This window comes from Macrobrachium rosenbergii, chromosome 36 (assembly GCF_040412425.1).
Source record: "Macrobrachium rosenbergii isolate ZJJX-2024 chromosome 36, ASM4041242v1, whole genome shotgun sequence".
In the NCBI taxonomy this organism is placed as follows: domain Eukaryota; kingdom Metazoa; phylum Arthropoda; class Malacostraca; order Decapoda; family Palaemonidae; genus Macrobrachium; species Macrobrachium rosenbergii.
In genome coordinates, this window is record NC_089776.1 from 5117223 (window position 1) to 5142275 (window position 25053).

A 25053-nucleotide genomic window follows, 5' to 3' on the forward strand; every position below is an offset into this window, starting at 1 on the left:
TGGCAGTGAAAACTTCTTGAAAAAAAACTGATGACTTGATCTTCATTTCTATTCAAACAGGATTAATACCTTTACTTTGTTTTAGTTTTCTTGTTGCTCTTCTAAAAGCAGTGTCCTAACTTCTAATATATATTCATTATATCTTACTAGTACTAGCAGCATTTTCCTAAACTCTCACTTACCACAGAACAGTAAAGGTGGTTCCAAAAATGGTTACATTGCATAGCGAACAAATTCATACCACATTTCACTTGGTAATTCCTTTTACCAATTTATAAATTTTCATGATTAAATCTATTGTTTGGATACTTACCTACTGATAAAGAGAGTTTATATAAGATAGGATTACTATACTTCAAGATTTTCTTACAGGTACGCAGCAGCTAGTTGCTGTTGATGGGATCTTTGGTGAACCAAGACCTATTGTGTCTGGAGTTCCATAGGGTAGTGTTCTTAATCCACTAAATGCTTGGTGTATACAAGCGATGTTGCTGTTGGCTCGGAAAACGAGGTTGTTGAGTATGCCAATGATGTAACACTTGTAGGTGTGGCAAAGCCTCCACTTATGAGAAATGAAGCTACCCTCAACCTTAATCGGGACATGGACCGGATCAGTGAATGGTGTAGTCGGTGGGGTATGAGGCTGAACTCCAATAAAATTAAAACACTATTGACTAGCAGATCACGTACAGATTTTCCATCCCATCCTTCCCTTCAGGAGGATGGAACTTTGCTGAGTGAGTCTGAAGCTTTAACTATTCTAGGTGTAACTTTTGACGCACATCCTACTTTTGAGGAACATCTAATGAAAGTTTCAGCAAATGCTGCACGAAAGTCAGGTATTTTCCAAAAGGCCTCATATATTTATAATAGTCATAAAATCAACGCAACTTGTTTTAGGTCATTTGTGCTTCCTTTACTGGAATACTGTCTCTGGTGTGGATGCCTGCTTCTGCTGGAGATTTATCTCTTTTTGACTGAGTTGTTGGTGGTGGTAGGTCTCTGTTTCCTAATATTAGCAGTTATGGCTTGGACCATCAACGGATGGTCTCATATGTCACTTTTTCATAAGTTGTATTTTAATAAAGATCTTTCACATCCACAAATGATTCCTGATCCATTTTTCCTGCTGAGAGCACACAGATTCACTGAACAACAGTCCAAATACGCAGTAACTGTGCCTTGTTGTTGAAGTTCTCAGTTCCAGAGGTCCTTTGTTCCTCACACTGTTGGACTGTGGAGGTCTCCCTGAGGATGTCATGCAATTGGAACTTTTAAAAGTTCAAGCAAAGATGCAATGCATTACAACCCTAACGCTATTCTCCTTCCATTTTAATACTTTTTATCTATTTATTAATTTATCAATTTATTTTTTTCTTTTTAATAAGTGAGACCTCTTCTTTCAGTACTTCCCTTTACCTTCTCTTACTTCCTAATGAGCACCATATTCTTTGGAAGCTTGAATTTCAAGTTAATGGCCACTGTGGGCTTGTTCCATATGAATAGTGTTCATCTCCTGAATAATAATTATATCTCCATGCCAATAGGCTAGTCAACATTCAAACAAAAGACGATGATTGGCAGACCCAGATGACTGTCTAGTTCACCTGTTTTCCAGTAGGTGTTCTTCTAATGTTTAGTTCTTGTCAGAATTCCCTTTGACAGCCCACTAAGTTGTGAGGAGGCTGGGTGGGGTCTACTTTAACATTAAGTAATTACCCACATATTGTACTACATTTAATTATGAAAATTTATATTATTTGGGATGAATCTTATACTGTTAAAGAATATGATTCCCACATAGAGAAAAGGATGGTGGGTGGTGCATCTAGACAAAATCCACTCAACAGAGTGAGCTAAGAGCTTCTTGCATGAAACCCAAAACATTCTTACTTGACCTGGAGTCCTTCCTTGAGGGTGGATTCCATTTAGGCAGCAAGGCCCTCGTGTGTGTGCAGCAAAGAGCAGTCTTGCTGAAAAAAACCACTTCATCTTCAGCCAAAATGAATGGAAGTAGTGCGATGGAACCCCTGTGCTTTCAAAAGCCCAAAAAATGACAGTCAATATAAATAAATACCTAATGATAAAAAGGTGCACTCCAATACAACACATGTACCTTCATGCTCCCCAAAGAGCCATCACCCAGGATTAAAATGCAAAGAGCCCAAAATAGTGCTCTTTCTTTCAATTCAGGAAAAGGCTTTACCTGCTTTTGGACCAAGGGCTTTACAGTCCTCAAATGCAATTTCTACAACTTTAACATAATGAGCAACAAAAACCAATCACTTCCACTGTGCTACATTAATCATGTCCTCAAGTGACAAGATCTGAAAAAAATTAAATGATGTGGCAACCACTCTTATGGTATGAATACTGTATTTACCTTCAACAAAGGTAAGAGATCTGGATCAAGTTCTTTTGCATTATTCTTATTAAAAGCTTAACAAAAAACAATGCATTCTTACATAAGGGTGTGCTGTATTAGGCTTTCTAACACCACAAAATAAATGCTTAATTGGCCCCTTACAGGCTTTAACCTATCTACATAAATTTCAACTATCCTAACAGAACAGAGTATTCATTCCCCACTGACATGGTTTAATTTGGAATCTTTACAATTCTTGGTAATAACTTAGCAACCAGATTCACTGAACAACAGCACTAATATGCAGTAACTGTGCCTCGCTGTTGAAGTTCTCAGTTCCAGAGGTCCTTTATTCCTCACACCGTTGAACTGTAGAACAGTCTCCTTGGGGATACCATGCAATTGGAACTTTTAAAAGTTCAAGCAAAGATGCTATTCTCCTTGAATTTTAATACGTTTTTATTTATTTATTAATAATCTATTACTGGAGAATGCTTACAACTCATTTGCTGTAGCTAGACTATGAAAAACAGTTTTCATTCCCAGAACTTCAAGGAAGCTGATTCCAAAGGCTCAAAGGGATCTGCAGATAAAAATTTCATAACTACTCCTACATTCCATGAAAGAGATTGATACTAAACTCTGGGGACTTCAATCTCAAATTATCTTAACACTGCCTTAAGGTCTGGATTGTTAGAGAGATCCAATTGTACATGATGCAAAACCAAGGAAAGCATGGATCTATACCCTCCAATAGCAGCCACCAAAAGTTTCTTACTATATCTAAGAAAGCAAAAGCACTCAGTGATGTTGTCTATCGAGGCATAGGTGCTGGAAATCACTCTAGAACAATACCAGAAACACTGTGCAACCCAATGCCTCTGATACAAGGCCAAGGTTGTCTCTCACCTTGATCTAAGGATAGATTTCTGAGATACCTTAGAAAACCCTCTCGCTTGCAGGAGACAGTTGAGTCTCCAAGCAGTTAAGTTTAGCATGTAAAGGCTTTGGTGGAATTGCATGGACTTTAGTTGTCTGAGTAGATTCTTCCTTAATGGAAGAATTCAAGGGAGATCTGAAAGAGTTAGAAGGTCTGGAAACCATTCTCTGTGAGGCCACCAAGGCACTACATGAGTCATTCTTCAGTTCTTTGCTTCCTGAAACTTCCCTATTACTGCAAAAGGGGGAAGGACGTAGGGGTCTAAGAACTAATCTTGAAGAAATGCATCCACTGGCCAAGCCTGAGGGTCCAGACACACTCTCCAACTTCTCTAACACCAAGTTGAGGCCTGGAATGAACCTGTTAGCAGTCATCAAAGGTCCTTCCACCACACTAATGTCACTCAAAGACTTAACAGGACCGAGAATACAGCAATCCTTCGATTATCCAGATCTTCGTTTTCCAGAACTCAACATTTATCATCACACCTTGACCAGGGACCAATGACCAAAGATATATGATAGATAAATTTCATAAAATTTCAAAAACCACTCTTGGATGGTTGGCAATGCTTCACGGCCCCAGGAAAATTCTGGTGACACTGTTTACACTAATAAACAGATCGAGAAGGGTTTTGGGGGGTACAGGAGGCCTCAAGAAGTTTCAAAGGTGGGGGTGTGGGATGGATGGCTGGGCACCAAGGGAGAGTAGGGGCGGTAAGGATGTGTAAAGGAACTCCCTCAGAGAAAGTGGGTGTAGCTGGGGAGCAATTTCCCTGGCTGGGAGAGGGTGGGGATGCAGTGTTGGATTGGTGAAGTAGGCAAGGTAGAAGTCTGACTTGTCAGAGCTTGTTTTGTTATTTCATGTTTACAATTTTTCCACATTTTATTAAAAGATATGTACAGTACTGTACTGTAACAAAGCAAAGAAATAAAAAGGAAGAAATTTGGCAGAGAGAGAGAGAGAGAGAGAGAGAGAGAGAGAGAGAGAGAGAGAGAGAGAGAGAGAGAGAGAGAGAGAGAGAGAGAGAGCAACAACTGAGGTACAGCTTACTGTCAGGTTTTGCAGTTGTTTGGAATAGTTATATTGGAAAAGCCTTGTTTTACTGATTCCGCTGTTTTATCCGCCCTCTTGTACTTGTGTGTGGGTCTGTCACTTCATTCTGTGCATTGTCAGTCAGGTTCTGTATGGCGATCTAAGAGGTTCTGGGCAACTCTCAGTTATGAAGGCAAAGGCAGCGTGGTTGAACGGCAGTAATTAACAAAACTTTGGCGAGAGATTGTACTTTTCCGCAAGTTGTGGAATAGTTTTATGTTTTCCTTATTTACGTAAAGTGGAAGAAGGGTATTGTGTTTTGTTGTGTTTGTATTTAATTGTGAAAAGCATTGTTTGGCTGTTTCGTGTATTTAATTGTAAGTTTACAGTAAACCTCCCGTATTCGCGGTCTCACCTATTCGCAGATTTCTCTATGGAACATATATACGCATTATTAGCTGAAAATTCGCCCATTTGCGGTATTTTTCACTGTGAAATATTCACTAATTACTGTATTTTCATCTCATTTTCATGACTAAATGCACTTTTTGTGATAACATTATTAAAATACTCAGGTAGTGCTCGAATTATGATAATTCACCTTACGATAATTCAATTTTGCAATGGGGTAAGCAATTAATACCGATACAACAATATTTAGAAATATTTTAGAATTTTGCATGGGCACAGGCTGCAGTGTACAATCAGGCAGCAAGAGAGACCAAATTACAATAGACAACTTCTTTTCCTCCTTCTCTTTATCCCATCTTCTAGTTAAAAAGTAAAAGAGAATGATAAAAGTATTGTTAGTAACATTATACTCTTGCGTAAATGCGTACAGTCATAGACAACTGACCGAGAAACTGTTGTTTTGCTTATCACCAAATCTGATAAGGACAGCCGTTTTGCTTGTATTTCAACCATCGTAAGGTAATAAACAATTAGCGTAGTTATAGTACAAATGAAGTAAAGTAGAACAGGACTGATATATTTTTACATTATACCCTTATTCAGTATGGATAAAAGATCAGCAAGGAAATATACTGCTACATTTAAGCTGGAAGTTGTAGCTGAAACTAAGAAAACAATGTTCAAGCTGGTAATGACTATAAATTATCTTGCATTGGCAACATGGATAAAACTTGACCAAATTAAAATTGGAGAGAAAGTATTTTAATCAAAACTACTGGGCATGAAAGAACACATTACTGCTATTTTTTACACCGATAAATGATAAATACGTAAAGCTCGTATTATGATGAAATCAAGTGAAAATAGCAAATGGAATCTTTATTTTTTTTTACACAAAACCAACGCCCCCAAACAGCCAACGTCATCTATTAACGAAAAAAATAGGTAAGTTAATTTCACAATGAGACTATTTAAGTTATATTTCGACTTCAAAACACTTCATATCACGAAAAATAACCATGCCCCAAACAAATAAAGTATCTAGAGACTCAATTATGCTAACTAGAAGCAAGAAAAGTGCTCTGAACTGAGTTAAATAAAGCAAAATAAACTTACCCCGTAATCGATTTCCAAACCAAAATATTGATTGCTATGATTGGAATTTATAATACAAAAGCAATACAGTATAAGAATATATACAATATTACTGGATACAGTGAATTAAGGCATAATATTTTAAAAGATCCATGGAAAAGATGCATATTCGTTATGTTGATGTTTGTATAATACAACATCACAATAGTGACAATCTTCCGTTAACCGGAATGAATACGTGCCAACTCCGTGCTATAAGTTCTCTGATAGGGATTTAGCCGGGGCGCTGCCTAAGGCAGACATAACTGCATGAGGCTCTCGCGGCTCCCAGACTAAAAATATGGTTTTCGTTTCCCTTCGGGTTCAAACCCCATTTTGTGAATATAGAGTAGAGTATAATGTAGGCTACGCTACCGTATATATATACGATATACCATAGTGTAGGCTAGGCTAATTCTTGTTTGTTATCAATTTCTCTTTGTACTGAATTATCATAAGTCACTCTGTGTGAACCTCCACAATTAGCTGATATTAATAATTACTATACCGTGTATGTATAGAGTATACTTTATAGTAGGCTAGGCTACCATATATGTATACTGTACATGGTACCGAATGCCCCAGTGTAGGCTAGGCTATATTCGAGATACGTTTTCTCTGACAAACGATGGGTTTTTTTGGGACCTAACCACACCATAAGTAGGATAATACCTGTATAAGCATTTTTAGCTTTTTTTGTGTTTGAACTATCAAAATAGGCAGTTCTAAGTGGTTTTAGAAAGGTTCTAAGTATTCACAGGTTTTAGCTATTCACGGGGGTGTGGTACGCATCCCCCATGAATAAGGGGGTTTACTGTACATGTAATAGTGCTCAAGTATCGATCGTCGGTTGTTTCTTGGTTCGGTTGTTAGTCGAACATTTGGTGTTAGTCAGCAACTATCGTGAAGTCAGTCTCGTTACAGCTCTGATGCAGTGTAGCTGTACCTAGGAAGGACTCAGGAGATTCAGCCATAGTTGTTAGTGCCTTCAAATTCACTAAAGTATTCCTTCTCATCATAAAGTTCATTTAGGGAGATTTCCTTCGGGAGATATGCATATCTAAATGTATGGAGAATTTCTTGGAGTGTCCTTTGGATTAGGATTACAAAGTAAAGATTGTGCTCATGCCAATCTCAATTCAGGTTAAGAATATCGAATGCACCATTTGAATTAACAGTAAGTTTGTACCATTTATGTCTTGGACAATACACACAACGCAACATGGTTTTAATTGTGAGTTAGAATAATATAGTTGAAGTAACCTGGGTGTCATAGCATAAAACTTGGGCTACAATTAGGTTAGTACATTTCAAACCGTTCAGGCTATACAATCACTTCGCAATTTGAAATGCTATACTCATTCTGAATGAGTCGAAATAAATTGATTCGCCTAACCTAACTGTAAGATTGTAGAAAAGAACGAGACTTGTTTTTCCCGCCCGAGGGAAGGTTGGCGTCTCCCTCTAACCGAGTCAGTATGCAACTGGCGCTCTTGTAGTAAGCATCACTCTGCAATACACGCATCACTGGGCACCGTGGTTTTATTACAATCCTACGCATCTAACATCCTACATGGTGCAGTGAGTTACCTATGCTTACACATGGGAAGCAGAATGCCCACCCTAAGACGACCTACAGTAGCTGCCCAAAGGCCTACTGGCCTTAAGAGGCTCCTATTCGCCAGCTCCTCATAATGCTGCACATACGCAATTATGGCTGGCGCAACAGCAACGTACTCTCGAGGCCCTCCAAACCAGTAACACCAACACTGCCCTATCTGGAACACGTGGATCCCCGTCTAGGGTGCCAACGTCCGCAGCCCCCGAGAAATGTGAAATGGAGATGTCGACGGGCGCGTTTCGATCATGGCGAAGGTCAATGGAGTGTTGGCTTCGACTTTGCAAGGTGCCAGCCGACGAGACGGTACATCAAGTGTATTGCACACTGGCACTGCAGCGTGCCCTAGATGCCAGGTACAGCGCAACAAACTGGAGCACCCTTTCGACTGAGGAGGCATTGGATGCTGTCTCCAAACTCGTCCTTCGTGTGTCAAACTGAGCAGTTCAGTGGTTAGAGTTTTTCAGCACTACGCAAGGCCATAACAAAAGTGTCAGTGATTTTTTCTTGCGTAGCTCTCAAAAAGCCACAGACTGTAAGTTTCAGTGCCCTAATTGTAATTTTAATCTTTCAGAGTACAGGCTGTCCCCGGTTAACGGCGGGCTCAGTTAATGACGATCCGGCTTTACGGGGCTTGTCTAGCGACGAAAATCGGCAATTTTCGGCGCCGAAAATCACAGATTTCCGCTTATCGGCGTCGATAATTGGGTATTGGCGCCGATACATACCTAACAGAGGCGCCTCAATAACCAAAAATCGGGTGCTCGATGTGTAGTCTTACCGCATCAGTGCCAGTTCCAGCAGCTATTGGTTCGAGTCCTATTCTCATCCCTAAGGAGGAGAAGTTGGAGGACGGGGAAGGAGGAGGAAGAAAGGCCAGTCACTCTCGGAACCTTAGGCGAGATGCTATTCGTCCTCTTCAAGGAGCCGGGTAAGACATGAGCAGCCACCACAGAGCCAAGGAAAAAGGGTTCCAAGGGCCTGTGGGCAAGACCGAAGGGAGAAGACAAGAGTGTGGTCTGAGACCACGTCTTGCTTCCAGACCGACAGAAACTTCTGGAATGCGAGGGATGGACTAAGCCATCGATTTCATGAGCTCTAGGGTGGAAGGTATCGGTACCGTCGTCGTCAGCTGCCGAGTACCTCTTTTGATCGCTTCACGAAGTCAGGAGGAAGATGTGTCCTTAGACGCTTCTTCCTTAGGAGACACAGTACTAGCGAAAACGTTGACAACATCCAGGTTAGGAATGTCGAGCCTTTCAGAAAGTACCACAGCTCCCTAATAGGACAAAGTAACGAATGATCTGGATCATCGACACAAAGTCCAAGGAGGAGGGAACAAGAAGGACTCGAACCCACAGTAGATGCCAATGGATTCGGGGTCCACCTATGACATCCGAGAAGGAGTCGAGGTATGATCCCCATCCCTGTTCTTCCATCTTCTATGCAAAGGCCAGAGTAAGATGAGAGATGGACCTAAGAGGGCATATCTCTATCCGACGACTCTTGTAAGGCGAGTGCAAGGCACGGACAGGAACCCTAAACGAGAGTCACATGCTACCCAGGAAACAGTTCCCTGGGACAGCACGACTGAAGAAGCTTCTCGTTCGTAGCTAACTCTCGACTGAGGAGATGAAGGCTACTTCAGATAGAAGACTATGTCGCAAGGACCTACGTTCTTCACAAATGAAAGGGAGACAAGCAACCCTTGGTGGAGAAGACAAGGAAGTCCAGACCTGACAAGCGACTCTGACCCGAGAAGAAGTTCCGACAACAACACCACCAGCGAAGACGGATCCAGTCCCTGGAACAGTGTTGCAGAGGACTTCAAGGGATATCCAGCTGTATCCGTTGCCGCTCAGCGAGAAAGCCTGTGCTTGCAAGGAAAGCTGGAATGTCTCCCAGTCCTGAACACACAGGGATGTACTGCCTCAAGAACCGCTTCTTGTGTAGCTGCTACAGGAAGTTGGGTCAAGTGGAATTCTTCTCGATGCCTTGGCAATCAGGTCTGATGAAGGCGAAGTCTTCAAGTATTTGTCTGTAACTCGGGGTGAGCAATGTTTGTGAACCCCTAGCGAAACGGACAAATATGGAGGGAAAAAACGTCGATATCTAGTTTTCACCAAAAAGACAGCATGCCTCACCGGAGCGGCCCCTTGTCTGGTATGAAGGAGCGAGAAAACACTACTGACTTGTGTGCAGGTAGGCAACAGAAGGACGGTAGGGATTTCTCAGTCCAGCAGTCTCTGCATGAATCTTCGTGAAGAGTGAGCAGCATGTTCCGTCCCGATCACTCAAACCTGAGGCCAGGCTTGCCTACCAATACATCCCCACCAGGAATGCATCTGGTTAATTGAGCTGTCGAGTGTGCAATAGAACAACACTCGAGTACCTTCAAATGTCGAGATGAAACGGGGAAAAAACGATTGCCTCCTGTTTGTCGACAAATGCCACTACTTTGGTTTTGTTGTTCACCGAAACCAGTGAGAGCCGCAAAACCCATCCTGAATTCTCGGACGGCCAAAAGGCTGCCCTGAGCCCAGGACAGTGATGAGAAGGTACTAATCATCTCGGTCACACAAATTCAAGACAAGGTCTTACCAGTGTGCGCCTATTCCTCAATCTGTGAATCCGTAAGTAGGCACAAGATGTGAGGGGAATATGCAAGCATATTCGAAGGTTCCTTCAATCAAGCATTAGCTTAACTCTTTCCTCATACATCGAAGAGGAAAGAACGGGGAAAAGGAAGCAGACTTCCATTTTCCACCATGGGGAAGCTTCTGCAAGATGACAGGGTACCGAGGCAATTAGCTCTAGCCGGCTGGCATTTCCCAAATCAGGAGCACGGGAGAGGTGGTGGGATGAAAGTTCGATGGAAAGAATTGCCGAGACCTAAGGGAAATAGATACTTCTCCTGAAGGGATCCATTCCCACGTCTCGGCAATGTCGCTGCCAGTTCCAGAGACTCGATAAGTATCATTTCGTCCAGGCATCAGCAGTTGCAATCTTCTTCTGAAGCCTAGGACTTCTTAGCTAAGGAGCTGAGGGGGGCTGGCTTGAACTCAAGGTCGAGTTGAGATGACTAAGACCCAAAGTTCTTGGCCATTGTCCAAAGGACAAGTCAGTGCCCTGGTGGGAACCTTGATTACCGGGGTATCTAGCAAATCTCTGAAAGAGAAAGGCAGAACCAAGTAAAGGTTCGTTCCCAAGGGTCGAGCCAACTCAGAACTTACGAAACCGGAGATCCGAATTGGGACAAAGTCCTTCTTAGCACCAGAATTGCCCAAAAAACTGCAGTCGGCAAGACCCTCCAAGGCAAGAAGAATTCATATTCTGTCGAGGCAGGGGTGGAAGCTTGGTGTCTCGACCTGAATTAACTCCTTCGAAGAAAAGAATTCATCAGGTCGAGAACGCTCTCGGAAGCCAGGACCGCGGCGGTCCCTGACACTCTTCGCCCCTCGGAAACTGCAACGGTTGCGAGTGATGAAGGTTATTCATTGGGGGAGCCGCGATCCTGTCTCGGGGAACTTCGCGCCGACGTTCCCCGAGAACACAGGGGCGATCGTAACTTGAAGAGGAAGACCCTCGCTGTTTCCGATGCGTGAAACTCCTCTACCTCTCCCCTTGGAAGGAGACCTTGACAGATCCCATGAAACCCTCCTCGGCCACCTGGTTATAATACGAGAGAATCAGGGGGACCGACACCCAAAGCACGCCAGGCAGCCGAACTCCGAAAGAAAATTTCGTCAGAGCTCTCTCTGTCCGTCTCGCGCCTCTCGTAACAACCGAGAGGAGAAGAGAACAAGTGAGGAGAAAAGAGTATCCCTACCTGTCCTGCCAGTATGATAAGCAGGAGAGGCGGACCGTGAGCGATAATCAACCAAAGGAGATTACTGCCTCACGGGGAAGGAAGAGCACTTGTGCCGTGGCAAAGCGCTTTCCTGGGAAGAGCAAAAAAGTTCACTCGAACATAGCCGAGAACCCGAATCGGAAAAAACCGAGTAGGGCCGAGCCGAGCCGAGCCAATCACGCGAACGCGATCCAGCTGGTCGGTATGCGGCGGACTGGGAGGCAGGCGGGGCGAGCCGAGCAGAGCAGAGCCAGTCTGGCAAGCCAAGTCGAGTCGAGCCAAGCCAAGCCAGTCTGGCAAGCCGAGTCGAGCCGAGCCAGTCTCGTAAGTGCGACCAGGGGCCGAGCCGAGCCAACTGCGCGAACACAATCATAACTGGGCAGGCCGGACTGGTCTGCTGTGAACAATTGCTAGTTTCCCGTACTCTAAACTCCTTGAGGCCGAGGCCCCTCGAGAAGAAGGTTCAAAGGGGAATTCTGTGTCTGCTATCTTGTATGCTTGAGCAACCGAAGCAGCTGGCGGGCAGTATCGAGACACCTGGCGTCGCAGCACACAGACACCTGGGTGTTCCGGCAACCAGACACCTGGGTGTCTTGGCACTTTCTCTCGTCCTGTGCCTCTCATAAGGATAGCGCTCGTGATTCATAGAATTCGAGCTACCCACGAGACTTCCGAAAATCGGGAGCGGCTGCTTTGTTTCCTAATAGATCGAAAGAGCCAAGCACAGAACCAGTCTTAGACGCAGACTTCCAAGACTGGCAACGAGGGTGTGGCCTCGAGAGGCCGCACTCTCGCGGCCCCCGAAACGCAAGAATCTACAGGAGAATGCAAATCGGTCAACGAGAGAAACTTGTCTCCCGGAAGAGAGTCAGTCCCTTAGAAGTCCTGCAGGACTCCCAAAGTGAATTTCTTCCCTGCTTCTTCTGGTGTTCGAACCAAGAGGATTGAGACACCAGGCTGGGAACCCAACCGAGCACTGGCAAACACTCGGGGAGCGCTTGCGGTGCTGGCAGGAAGAGGAACCAAGACACCTGGGTGCCTCGGCCCTTTCTCTCGCACTGCTCCCAAACTGGGCCGAGGAAAATCTCTCCAGACCAGATCGGGATACTCGATATTCCATAGAATCTCGAGCACTCGAAGCGGCTCGCAAACGAGCGCCCGAAGCAGCCCCCATCTTAGAGGCGGAACCTCTAAGACTCAGGGACGGGATCGCAAACTGAGGTCTGCGCGCCCGCGGCTTCCGAAACACAAAACCCAGGGCTATGCGAATCGGTTTCCTAATCGGTTTCCTAACCCGAAGGTCGGGAAGAGCCAACAAGAGACCCACTGCCTCCTCGGAAGGAGGCAGTCCCTAGACGTCCAAGGGCATCAAGGGTAAGAAGCAGCATTCCTTTCCTTCGGCCGATGGAGGTCTGTCCGATTCTCGGGACACCCTTGGACCTCGGGAGAGGAAGGGAAGACGCAGCAGAAGACGAAATCGAAGATAAGATGAGGAAGACGGCGGCTACTTCCACAGGACGGCTTCCTTCACCTCCACTTCGACGTTTTCTACAGGATGGTGGACACGAAACATCGTAACCACCAGGGTAGTCCGGCAGGAACACAACAGACGCAGCCAGGACACCACCACCAGGAGAAGCATGATCAGGACAGCCGATGCAGGAGCTACGGCAGCAATTCGGAAGGCAGGAGCTACTGCAACGGCCAGGAACATCACCTCAACAGGACGACTTCCTTCATCTTCACGCCGACATCTTCTACAGGATGGCGGACATCGTAACCTCTGGGACAGCTGGCAGGAACGCACGGAAGCGGCCCCGGGCACGACCGCCAGAAGCGGCAGGAATGATCAGGACAGCCGATGCAGGAGCTACGGCAAAGGTTCAGAGAGCAGGAGCTATGCAACGGCTAGGAACGTCACTTCCACAAGGCGACTTCCTTCCCTTTCACGCCAACATCTTCTACAGGATGGCAGACATCGTAACCTCCAGGGCAGCTGGCAGGAACACAACGGAAGCGGCCCCGGGCACGATCACTAGGAGAAGAAGCGCGCACGATCAGGACATCCGATGCAGGAGCTACGTTAGCGGTTCGGAAGGCAGGAGCTACTGAAACGGACAGAATGTCATTTGAAAGTCACCAGCAGCGACAGGAGCGATCTGGGCGGTTGCGGCAGGAGACCAGGAGAGCAGCCCAGAGACTGTCGTCGAGTTGACAAGAGCATAACACAGGGAACAGCAGGAGCAGATGGACCACAGGTACGGCGGAGGCATTGCAACAGCATACAGGAAGACCAGCAATGACAGCAATCGATCCACATCGGCGGGAACAGAGTCAGAATGATCCCGACATGGAAAAATGTCATCTAACCAGGTATTGTGGTCGATCCCGAAGCAACACTGAATGAATGTCGGGACTGCTTCATGCAAGATATTTTTGATATATCCAGCCAACTACTGCTGTGTCTGCGATGCTCACTGTCAACCTGAAAGAAAAACAAAGATGATTAGTAGAGGAGGCCCCTCCGCTACAAAGGAACAGCCCTACGCAGCGGGAGGAGGTACTCTAGACGAGGTCGCTCGATCCCTCCCCCCCCCACCGGGTCTTTGCCCGACGAGCGAGCAAAGAGGGCGAAGGAGAGAGGAAGAACCTACGGGAAGAAAAAAAGGACGGAGGGGAGGCCACCAAGGGCGCTGTGGAAGCGGAACTTATCGATGACGACCATAACTTCCCACCCGGCCCGCAAATCTCTAAGCGCAGGCGGCGAGTAACACTCAGCATAAGTAGATGAAATTAGTGATGCCCCTTACACACGGCGGCCGGAGGCCCAAGAAGGGAACTAACTCTACGTCCCGATGGATGTAGGGGAGTGAAGATATTGCGCCCCAAACTATATCTCCGAAAGTACAGGGGCGCCTTCAGTATTTACGTAAAGGGCCGCTGGAGAGAAGCATTACCACTTGGTTATGCTACTCCAGTTATGCCCTTGGCCGTCAAACCCAAGACACAGGCAGGGAACAACGGCTTACGCAAGGTTATCACAAATCGTGGGTTTGTATTAATAAAAATCAAACACACGTATATATAAACAAAAATACAGAAAGATCCCACCAGGATAATAAGAGCTTAACGACAGTCAGGCAGAGAGAACGAAAACACGTCAGCTACGCATGACGGCCGAAAGCAAACTGGAATGTTTACATCCGGGCAGGCGGGTATCCCCTCCTACCTGGAGGTAGTTACTGCCTAACCACCTTGCTCAAGAGTTTAACGGCCATTTCCAGCCTACGCCTGAAAGTAATCCCTAATGTAAATGACCGAGGGTTTGTATATTGTGTCAGAACAAACCAAATAGGGCCGAGCCGATCACGCGAACGCGATCCAGCTGGTTGGTATGCGGCGGACTGGGAGGCAGGTGGGGCGAGCCAAGCCAAGCCGAACCAGTCTGGCACGCCAAGTCGAGCCGAACCAGTCTCGTAAGCATGACCGGGGGCCGAGCCGCGCCAAGCCAATCACGCGAACGCGATCCAGCTGGTTGGTATGCGGCGGACTGGGAGGCAGGCCAGGCGAGCCGAACCGAGCCGAGCCAGTCTGGCAAGCCGAGTCGAGCCAAGCCAGCCTCGTAAGCGCAACTGGGGGCCGAGCCGATTGCGGGAACACAATCGTAACTGGGCAGGCCAGACTGGGCTGCTGTGAACAATTGCTAGTTTCCCGAACTCTAAACTCCTTCGAGGCCGAGGCCCCTCGAGAAGAAGGTTCAAAGGGGAATTCTGTGTCTGCTATCTTGCATGCTCGAACCCTAAAGTTCAAGACACAAGAATGAAGCCTGGCCGAGCAACCGAAGCAGCTGGCGAGCAGTATCGAGGCACCTGGTGTCTCAGCACCCAGACACCTGGGTGTCCCGGCAACCAAACACCTGGGTGTCTTGGCACTTTCTCTCGTCCTGTGCCTCTCGTCAGGAGAGCGCTCGTGATTCATAGAATTCAAGCTACCCACGAGACTCCCAAAAATCGGGAGCGGCTGCTTTGTTTCCTAAGAGATCGAAAGAGCCAAGCACAGAACCAGTCTTAGACGCAGACTTCCAAGACTGGCAACGAGGGCGCGGCCTCAAGGGGCTGCGCTCTCGCGGCCCCCGAAACGAAAGATCCTACAGGAGAATGCGAATCGGTTCCTGCCCGAGGGCGGGAAGAGTCAACGAGAGAAACTTGTCTCCCGGAAGAGAGTCAGTCCCTTAGAAGTCCCGCAAAACTCCCAAAGGGAATCTCTTCCCAGCTTCTTCTGATGTTCGAACCGACAGGATCGAGACACCAGGCTGGGAACCCAACCGAGCACTGGCAAGCACTCGGGGAGCGCTTGCGGTGCTGGCAGGAAGAGCCGAGGCACCTGGGTGCCTCGGCCCTTTCTCTCGCACTCCTCCCGAACTGGGCCGAGGAAAATCTCTCTAGACCAGATTGGGATACAGTACTTGATATTCCACAGAATCTCGAGCACTCAGAGCGGCTCATGAACGAGCGCCCGAAGCAGCCCACATCTTAGAGGCGGAACCTCTAGGACTGGGAACAGGATCGCAAACTGAGGTCTGCGCGCCCGCTGGCTTCCGAAACACAAAACCCAGGGCTATGCGAATCGGTTTCCTAACCCGAAGGTCGGGAAGAGCCAACGAGAGACCCACTGCCTCCTCAGAAGGAGGCAGTCCCTAGACATCCAAGGGCATCAAAAGGAAGAAGCAGCCTTCCTCTCCTTCAGCCGACGGAGGTCTGTCCGATTCTCAGGACACCCTTGGACCTCGGGAGAGGAAGGGAAGACGCAGCAGAAGACGAAATTGAAGATAAGATGAAGCAGACAGCGGCTACTTCCACAGGGCGGCTTCCTTCACCTCCACTCCGACATCTACAGGATGGTGGACACAAAACATCGTAACCTCCAAGGTAGTCCGGCAGGAACACAACAGACGCAGCCAGGACACCGCCACCAGGAGAAGCAGCAGGCATGATCAGGACAGCCGATGCAGGAGCTATGGCAGAGGTTTGGAGAGCAGGAGCTATTGCAACGGCTAGGAACGTCACTTCCACAAGGCGACTTCCTTCCCCTTCATGCCCACATCTTCTACAAGATGGTAGACATCATAACCTCTGGGGCAGCTGGCAGGAACACAAGGGAAGCGGCCCCGGGCACGACCACTAGGAGAAGTAGCGGGCATGATCAGGACTGCCCATGCAGGAGCTACGTTAGCGGTTCGGAAGGCATGAGCTACTGCAACAGACAGAAATGTCACGTGAAAGTCACCAGCAGCGACAGGAACGATCTGGGCGGCTGCCGCAGGAGACCAGGAAGAGCAGCCCAGAGACTGTCGTCGAGTTGACAAGAGCATAACACAGGGAACAGCAGGAGCAGATGGACCACAGGTAGCTGGCGGAGGCATTGCAACAGCATACAGGAAGACCAGCAATGACAGCAATCGATCCACATCGGCGGGAACAGAGTGAGAATGATCCCGACATGGAAAAATGTCATCTAACCAGGTATTGTGGTCGATCCCGAAGCAACACTGAATGAATGTCGGGACTGCTTCATGCGAGATATCCTTTGACATATCCAGCCAACTACTGCTGTGTCTGCAATGCTCACTGTCAACCTGAAAGAAAAGCAAAGATGATTAGTAGAGGGAGACTCCTCTCTCTACAAGGGGAACTGCCCTACGCAGCGGGAGGAGGTACTCTACAAGAGGTCGCCCAATTACTCCCCGCCCCTGGTCTTTGCCCGACAAGCAAGCAAAGAGGGCGAAGGAGAAGAATCTACTAAAGGGGGTAGGAAGAACCTACGGGAAGAGAAAAAAAGGACGGAGGGGAGGCCACCAAGGGCGCTGTGGAAGCGGAACTTATTGACGACGCCCGCAACTTCCCATCCGGCCCGTAATTCTCCAAGCGCAGGTGGCGAGCAACACTCAGCATAAGTAGGAAGGAATTAGTGATACCCTTTATACATGGAGGGCGGAAGCCCAAGAAGGGAACGAACTCTTACGTCCCGATGAATGTAGGGGAGTGAAGATATTACGTCCCAAACTATATCTCCGAAAGTACAGGGGCGCCTTCAATATTTACGTAAAGGGCTGCTGGAAGAGAAGCATTACCACTTGGTTACGCTACTCCAATTACGCCCTTGGCCGTCAAACCCAAGACACAGGCAGGGAAAGACGGCCTATGCAAGGTTATCACAAATCGTGGGTTTGTATTAATAAATATCAAACACACATATATATAAACAAAAATACAGAAAGATCCCACCAGGATAATAAGAGCTTAACAACAGTCAGGCGGAGAGAACGAAAAAACACGTTGGCAACGCATGACGGCAGAAAGCAAACTGGAATGTTTACATCCGGCAGGCGGGTATCCCCACCTACCTGGCAGTAGTTACTGCCTAACCATCTTGCTCAAGAGTTTAACGACATTTCCAGCCTATGCCTGAAAGTAATTCCTAATGTAAAGGACCAACGATTTGTATATCGTGTCGGAACAAAGGATGTCTTTAAGATGAGGCAGCAAATGCTGTTTCTTCAAGAATCCAGAGAGGGTGCAAATGGAGGGCAAGAAGGGCTAAAGACTCATCCTCGTTACAGGCAGGAAGGGCTGACTACTTCACGTTGTCACAAGCAGGAAGGACTGACTATTTCACATTGTCACAGGCAGGAAGGACTGACTATTTCAAGTTGTCACAGGCAGGAAGGACTGGCTACTTCAAGTTGTCACAGGCAGGAAGGGCTGACAACTTTTCTTTGTCACTGGAATGCAGGCTCGCTGCTTCACCTCGTCTCAAACGTGGAGGACTTAAGGACTTCTCATCACAAGTAGGAAGGACTGGCTGCTTCTCTTTGTTTCGGGCAGGATAAGATTTTATGGAGAAGAGTAAGGTTCGTCTGAAGGGGATACTCCCGTCGGATCCTTGCTTTGTCCGACCTCTGAGTACTGTCTCTGTCTGTCTATATCTCTGTCTTGGGAAGTCTCTTCTGGAAGCTTGTATACCCCTGTATAGGCGGAGCCAATGACGACAAACAATCATCATTCCCATATAAGGAGTTTTTGATTTTCTACACAATAATTGGTTCCTAACATCCGCCCCTTTCCGGTCACGCCATAGAAGATTTCAGATAAAATTTTCTGATGCAATGTAGATCAAATATTGCGCCATGTTACAAAGGCATGGCATGAGATACCATATGGTGTCGTTTCCACAAGACAGGGTATTCATCGTCTCGCTAATTGTCCACCACACGTTGACAACAGGAACTGACTGGTGAGCAAACACAGGAAGCAGTCACATTTTGGAAAAAGAGATATTTCTTTTTCAATATATTTCATATTACTGCATCTACCCATGACAACGAGTCCCGTTCAAGACTCCCGCATCCGGAGCTCCCGATTCATGACTAGATCAATCATAAGTTGCTCTCTCTACTCGAGTGTCCGAGAAACTCGAGTAGAGGAAGGATTATACCAGTCCATGTAGGTATCTCCATGATACTGGTAAAGGTAACTTGGGGTTTCGAAGAAACCTGAGTATCCACGGTAACACAAGTCACATTCGAGACTCAAACACCTGGAGCTTCCGATTCACAACTACATTCCTCTTCAGTTGCTTCCTCAACCAGAGTGTCTGAAGAAACAAAAGCGGAGGTGCATACTAGTCCGGGAAAAAGATTTCCTGGAACTAGTACAGGTGACCTGGGTTACTTCATCAACGTGTCTTATCTGAGGAACCTGAGCACCTGGTGCCTCAGTGTTGCAGGGTCTCGTGAGACCCACGGCACAGTTCCCAAGTCCGAAGACTTGGGAGAACACCCAGAAGAGATAGCACACAAGTAAATGAAGGCAAAGATGATGATGATAATTCAGTTCTCTTCTTCAACTTCTACCACAAGTCTATCGCTGTCTTGGGGCCCTTGCACCATTCCTGTACAGAAATGTGAAGGTGGGAATAAGAGCACACTCACTCTGGACTCTCTCTCTCTCTCTCTCTCTCTCTCTCTCTCTCTCTCTCTCTCTCTCTCTCTCTCTCTGTGTGAGTCGAGCCACTGGTTCCATGGGAACCCGAGCAACAACTGATTGCATACCCGTAGACGAATCAAAATGAGCAATCGGCAACATATAGTGTAATACCGCAGGTATTGCTAGCGAGAGAACCCGTATTTCCCAAGTCCCTTCAGCTCTACAATATCTGGAAAATCACAGTTTTTGAAAGTAAATTGTATTTTTCCTAACTATACAAACCTAAGGTGCTTTACATTAGGAATTACTTTCAGCGTAGGCTGGAAACGGCCGTTAAACTCTTGAGCAAGGTGGTTAGACAGTAACTATCGCCAGGTAAACGGGAATACCAGCCTGCACGGATGTAAATATTCCAGTTTGCCTTTCGGTCCAGGTTCAGATTGAGGGGTGGCATAAGGCAGGCATAATATGTAATGTAAAGGACCTTAGGTTTGTATAGTTAGGAAAAATACAATTTACTTTCAAAAATTGTGATTTGTTTCAACATGATATACAAACTGTCAGTCCTTTACATTAGGAAGACTCACTGGTTGGAAGGAGGAATCTGAGTGAGTCTCCTGAACTAACTGGAGTTCTGCACACCTGGGCTACTCCTCCTGGTCGAAAGAGCGAGGAGGAGTACCATGCCTCTGACATATTGATCTGAGTGTAGGAACTGCAAGATCAAATGTCAGATTCTGGACCTTTTCATATGAGTGAGGAAACGTAACTCATACGAAATAGGCTGGAAGAATCTAGAGTCGGAGGCAGTAAGGAAAAGCCGATATAGGGTTACCTTATTGCCAGTCTCTCCTTCTTCCCCTTGCTAGAGGAAGGAGCGGAACTGCTTCTATGATTCTAGAAGAAAAATAGTAAGGGTGCTTGATGTGTAGTCTTACCACATCAGCACCAGAGCCAGCAAGTATTGGTTTGAGTCCTGTTCTCATCCCGAAGGAGGAGAAGTAGGAGGATGGGGAAGGAGGAGGAAGAGAGGCCAGTCACTCTCGGTATCCTTCTCACTTCCAGAGCCAACACCTTAGGCAAGATGCTATTACTGTAGTCCTCTTGAAGGAGCTGGGTAAAAAACACAACTTGTTGAGCAGCCACCACCGGGCCATGGAAAAAAAGGTTCCAAGCGCCTGTGGGCAAGACCACGGGAAGACAAGAATGAGGCCACGTCTTGCTTCCAGATCAACAGAAACTTCCAGAATGTGAAGGATGGACCAAGCCATTGACTTTGTGAGCTCTCGGGTGGAAAGTACCAGTATTGTCGTCGCCAGCTGCCAAGTACCTCCTTCAATTGCTTCACAAAGCCAGGAGACAGATGTGTCCTTAGACACTTCTTCCTTGGGAGAGATAGTACTAGCGAAAACGTCGACAACATCCAGGTTAGGAACACTGAGCCTTTTCGGAAAGCACCACAGCTCCCTAATAGAACAAAGTAACAATTGATCTGGATCATCGATACAAAGTCCAAGGAGAAGGGGAACAAGAAGGACTCAAACCTGACAATAGATGCCGATGGATTTGAAGTCCACCTACAAGATTCGAGAAGGAGTCGAGGTATTGATCCCCTTCACCAGTTCTTCCATCTTCTATGCAAGATGAGAGATGGTCCTAAGAGGGCACATCTCTATCTGACGACTCTTGTAAGGGCGTGTGCAGGGCACGGGACAGGAACCCTAAACGACAGTCACACGCTACCCAGGGAACAGTTCTCTGGGACAGCAAGACCAAAGAAGCTTCTCATCCATACCTAAATTTCAACTAAGGAGAAGAAGGCTACTTCAGATAGAAGACTAGGTCACAAGGGCCTGCACTCCTCACAAATGAAAGTAAAGAGAAGCAACCCTCAGCGGAGAAGACAAGGAAGTCCAGACTTGAAGAGCGACTCTGACCCGAGAAGAAGTTCCGTCAACGACACCCACCAGCGAAGACAGATCCAGTCCCTGGGACAGTGTTGCAGAGGACTTCAAGAGATACTCAGCTATATCCATTGCCGCTTGCAAGGAAAGCTGGAAGGTCTCCCAGTCCTGACCACACAGGGATGTACTGCCTGAAGAACTGCTTCTTGTGTAGCTGCTACAGGAGGTTGGGTCAAGCAGAACTCTTCTCGATGCCTCAACTATCAGGTCGGGTGAAAGGCGAAGTCTTCCAGCATTTGTCTGTAACTCGGGGTGAGCAATGCTTGTGAACCCCTGGCGAAACAAACAAATATGGAGGGAAAATGCAGATATTGAATTTTTCCCCAGAAAGACAGCATGCCTGACCATAGCAGCCCCTGGGTCTGGTATGAAGGAGTGAGAAAAACTACCGTCTTGTTGTGCAGGGAGGCAACAGAAGATGGTAGGGATTCACAGTCGAGCAGTCTCTTCATGAATCTTTGAGAAGAAAAGAGTGAGCAGCACGTTCTGTCCCAATCACTCAAACCTGAGGTCAAGCTCACTTACCAGTACATCCCCACCGGGAATGCATCTGGTTAATTGAGCTGTCGAGTACGCTACAGAACACTTGAGTACCTGCAAATGTCAACAGATGAAACGGGACGAAAAAACAATTACCTCATGTTTGTCGACAAAGCCACTACTGTACTGTGGTTTTGTTGTTCAATGAAACCACTGAGTGTCGCAAAACTCATCCTGAATTCTCAGAAGGCCAAAAGGCTGCTCTGAGCCCAGGATGGTGATGAGAAGGTACTAATCGTCTCAGTCACACACCTTCAAGACAAAGTCTTACCGGTTTACGCCTATTCCTCGATCGGTGAATCCAGAAGTAGACACACGATGAGAGGGGAATATGCAAGCATATTTGAAGGTTCCTTCAATCAAGCATTAGATTAACTCTTTCCTCATACTTCGAAGAGGAAAGAAGGATGGAGGAATGGAAGCAGACCGCCATTCTCCACCATGGGAAGCTTCTGCAAGATGACATGATACCGAGACAATTAGTTCTAGCCAGGCTGGCATTTCCCAAATCGGGAGCAAGGGGGAGGAATTAGGAAAGAAGTTTGATGAAAAGAATTGCCGAAACCTAAGGGAAATAGACACTTCTCCTGAAGAAACCCATTCCCAGGTCTCGGCAATGTCAATGCTAGCTCCAGATGCTCAATAAGTATCATTTCATCCAGGCATCAGCAGTATGAGAACTTCTTCCCGGTCGATACTTCTTTCTCTCTTCCCTTCTTCCCTCCTCCCTATGGAAAAGAGGGCGGAAAGAGACACAGTTATGCACACTTTCCTAGAAGAAAAGAAGAGGGCTATGTGTTCCGCAATCTTACCTTCCGAAGCCTGGGACTTCTCAGGAGTTGAGAAGGCAGTGCCCTAGTATGAACCTTGGTTACCGAGGTATCTGGCAAATCTCTGAAAGAGGCAGGCAGAACCAAGTAAAGGTTCGTTCCTAAGGGTTGAGCCAACTCGTGACTTATGAAACCAGAGATCCAAATTAGGACAAAGTCCTTCTTCTTAGCACCAGAATTGCCCACAGAACTGCAGTCGACAAGACCCTCTGAGGCAAAGAAGAATTTGTACTCTGTTGAGGCAGGAGAGAAGCTTGGTGTCTCGACTTGAATGAACTCCTTCTCTGAAGAAAAGAATTCATCTGGTTGAGAACGCTCTCAGAAGCAAGGACCGCGGTGGCCCCCGACACTCTTGGCCCCTCAGGAACTGCAAGGGTTGCGAGAGATGAAGATTATTCATTGGGGGAGCCGCGGTCCTCTCCCGGGGATCCTCACCTGACGAATCAGCGCGAAGTTCTCCAAAAAATGATGGCAATCGCAACTTGAAGAGGAAGACCCTTGCTGCTTCCAAAGCGTGAAACTCTTGTACCTCTCCCCTTGGAGGGAGACCTTGACAGATCCCATGAAACCCTCCTCAGCTACCTGATTGTACTACGAGACAACTGGGGGACCGACACCCAAAGCACGCCAGGCAGATGAACTCCTAAGACAAATTCGTTGGCGCTCCCTCTGTCCATCTAGTGCCTCTCAGAACAACCGAGAGAAAAAGAGAACAGGTGAGGAGAAAGAGTACCCCTGCCTGTCCTGCCACTAAGACCAGCAGGAGAGGCGGACCGTGAGCAATAATTAACCGAAGGAGATTACTGCCACATGGGGGAAGGAGAGCCCTTGTGCTGTGGCAAAGCGCTTTCCTGGGAAGAGCAGAAAGTTCACTCGAACAGAGACGAGAACCCGATTCAGAAGAACTGAGTTGGGCCAAGCCGAGCCCATCACGCGAACGCAATCCAGGGGTGGTGTCGAGTCGAGTCGAGCTGAGCTGAGCTGAGTCGAGCAGAACCAGTCTCGCAAGCACGATCAGAGGCTGGGTGGGGTGAGCGAGCCGAGCCGAACCGATCGTGCGAACACAATAGGAACTGGACAGGGCGGAACTCGTCTGCCGTGAACTACTGCTAGTTTCCCGAACACTAAACTCTTTCGAGGCCGAGGCCCCTCGAGAAGAATGTTTAAGTGGGAATTCTGTGTCTGCTATCCTGCATGCTCAAACCCTAAGGTTCAAGACATGAGGATGAATCCCGGCCAAGCAACCGAAGCAGCTGGCGGGCAGTATCGAGACACCCGGTTTCTCTCGTCCTGTGTCTCTCCTCAAGAGAGCACTTGTGATTCATAAGATTTGAGCGACCCATGAGACTCCCAAAAATCGGGAGTGCCTGCTTTTGGTTTCCTAAGAGGTCAAAAAGAGCCAGGCACAGAACCAGTCTTAGATGCAGACTTCTAAGGCTGGCAACGAGGGCGCAGCCTTGACAGGCCACGCTCTTGCTCTCCCAAAAAACCAGACCCTTCAGGAGAATGCAAATCGGTTCCCTCACAAGGGCGGGAAGAGCCAACGAGAGAAACTTGTCTCCCAGGAAAGAGTCAGTCCTGCAGGACTCCTGAAGGGAATCTCTTCCCTGCTTCTTCTGGTATTCGAATCGATTGGATTGAGACACCAGGCTGGGAACCTGACTGAGCACTGGCAAGCACTTGGGGAACGCTTGTGGTGCTGGCAAGAAGAGCTGAGACACCTGGGTGCCTCGGCCCTTTCTCTCGCACTCCTTCCAAACTGGGCCAGCGAGAGTACTCTCCAGACCAGATCGGGATACTCAATATTCCACCGAAGCACTTGGAGCAGCTCACAAACGAGCCCCTGAAGTAGCCCCCGTCTTAGAGGCAGAACCTCTAGGACTGGGAAAGGGATCGCAAACTGAGGTCTGCACGCCCGTGGCTCCCGAAACATAAAACCCAGGGGTATGCGAATCGGTTTCCTAACCCGAAGGTTGGGAAGAGCCGAGAGACCCACTGCCTCCTCAGAAGGAGGCAGTCCCTAGACATCCAAGGGCATCCAGGGGAAAAAAGCAGCCTTCCTCTCCTTCGGCCAATGGAGGTCTGTCTGGTTCCCGGGACACCCTCGAAGCTCGGGAGAGGAAGGGAAGAGGCAGCAGAAGATGAAATTGAAGATAAGTTGAAGAACACGTCGGCTACTTCCACAGGGCGACTTCCTTCACCTTCGCTCCCACATCTTCTATAGGATGGTGGCCACGAAACATCGTAACCTCCAGGGCAGCTAGGCAGGAACACAACGGAAGCGGCCCAGACATGACCACCAGGAGAAGCAGCAGGCACGACCATGATAGCCGGTGCAGGAGCTACGGAAGCGGTTCGGAAACCAGGAGCTACCACCATGG

The 25053-nt window shown here is 47.4% G+C and overlaps 1 protein-coding gene across 3 annotated transcripts in view; it reads right to left on the minus strand.

The window, feature by feature from the left end:
* The window catches only part of LOC136856558 (uncharacterized), a 90732-nt gene that overhangs the window by 34328 nt on the left and 31351 nt on the right, over positions 1–25053 (minus strand). The window lies entirely within an intron of this gene.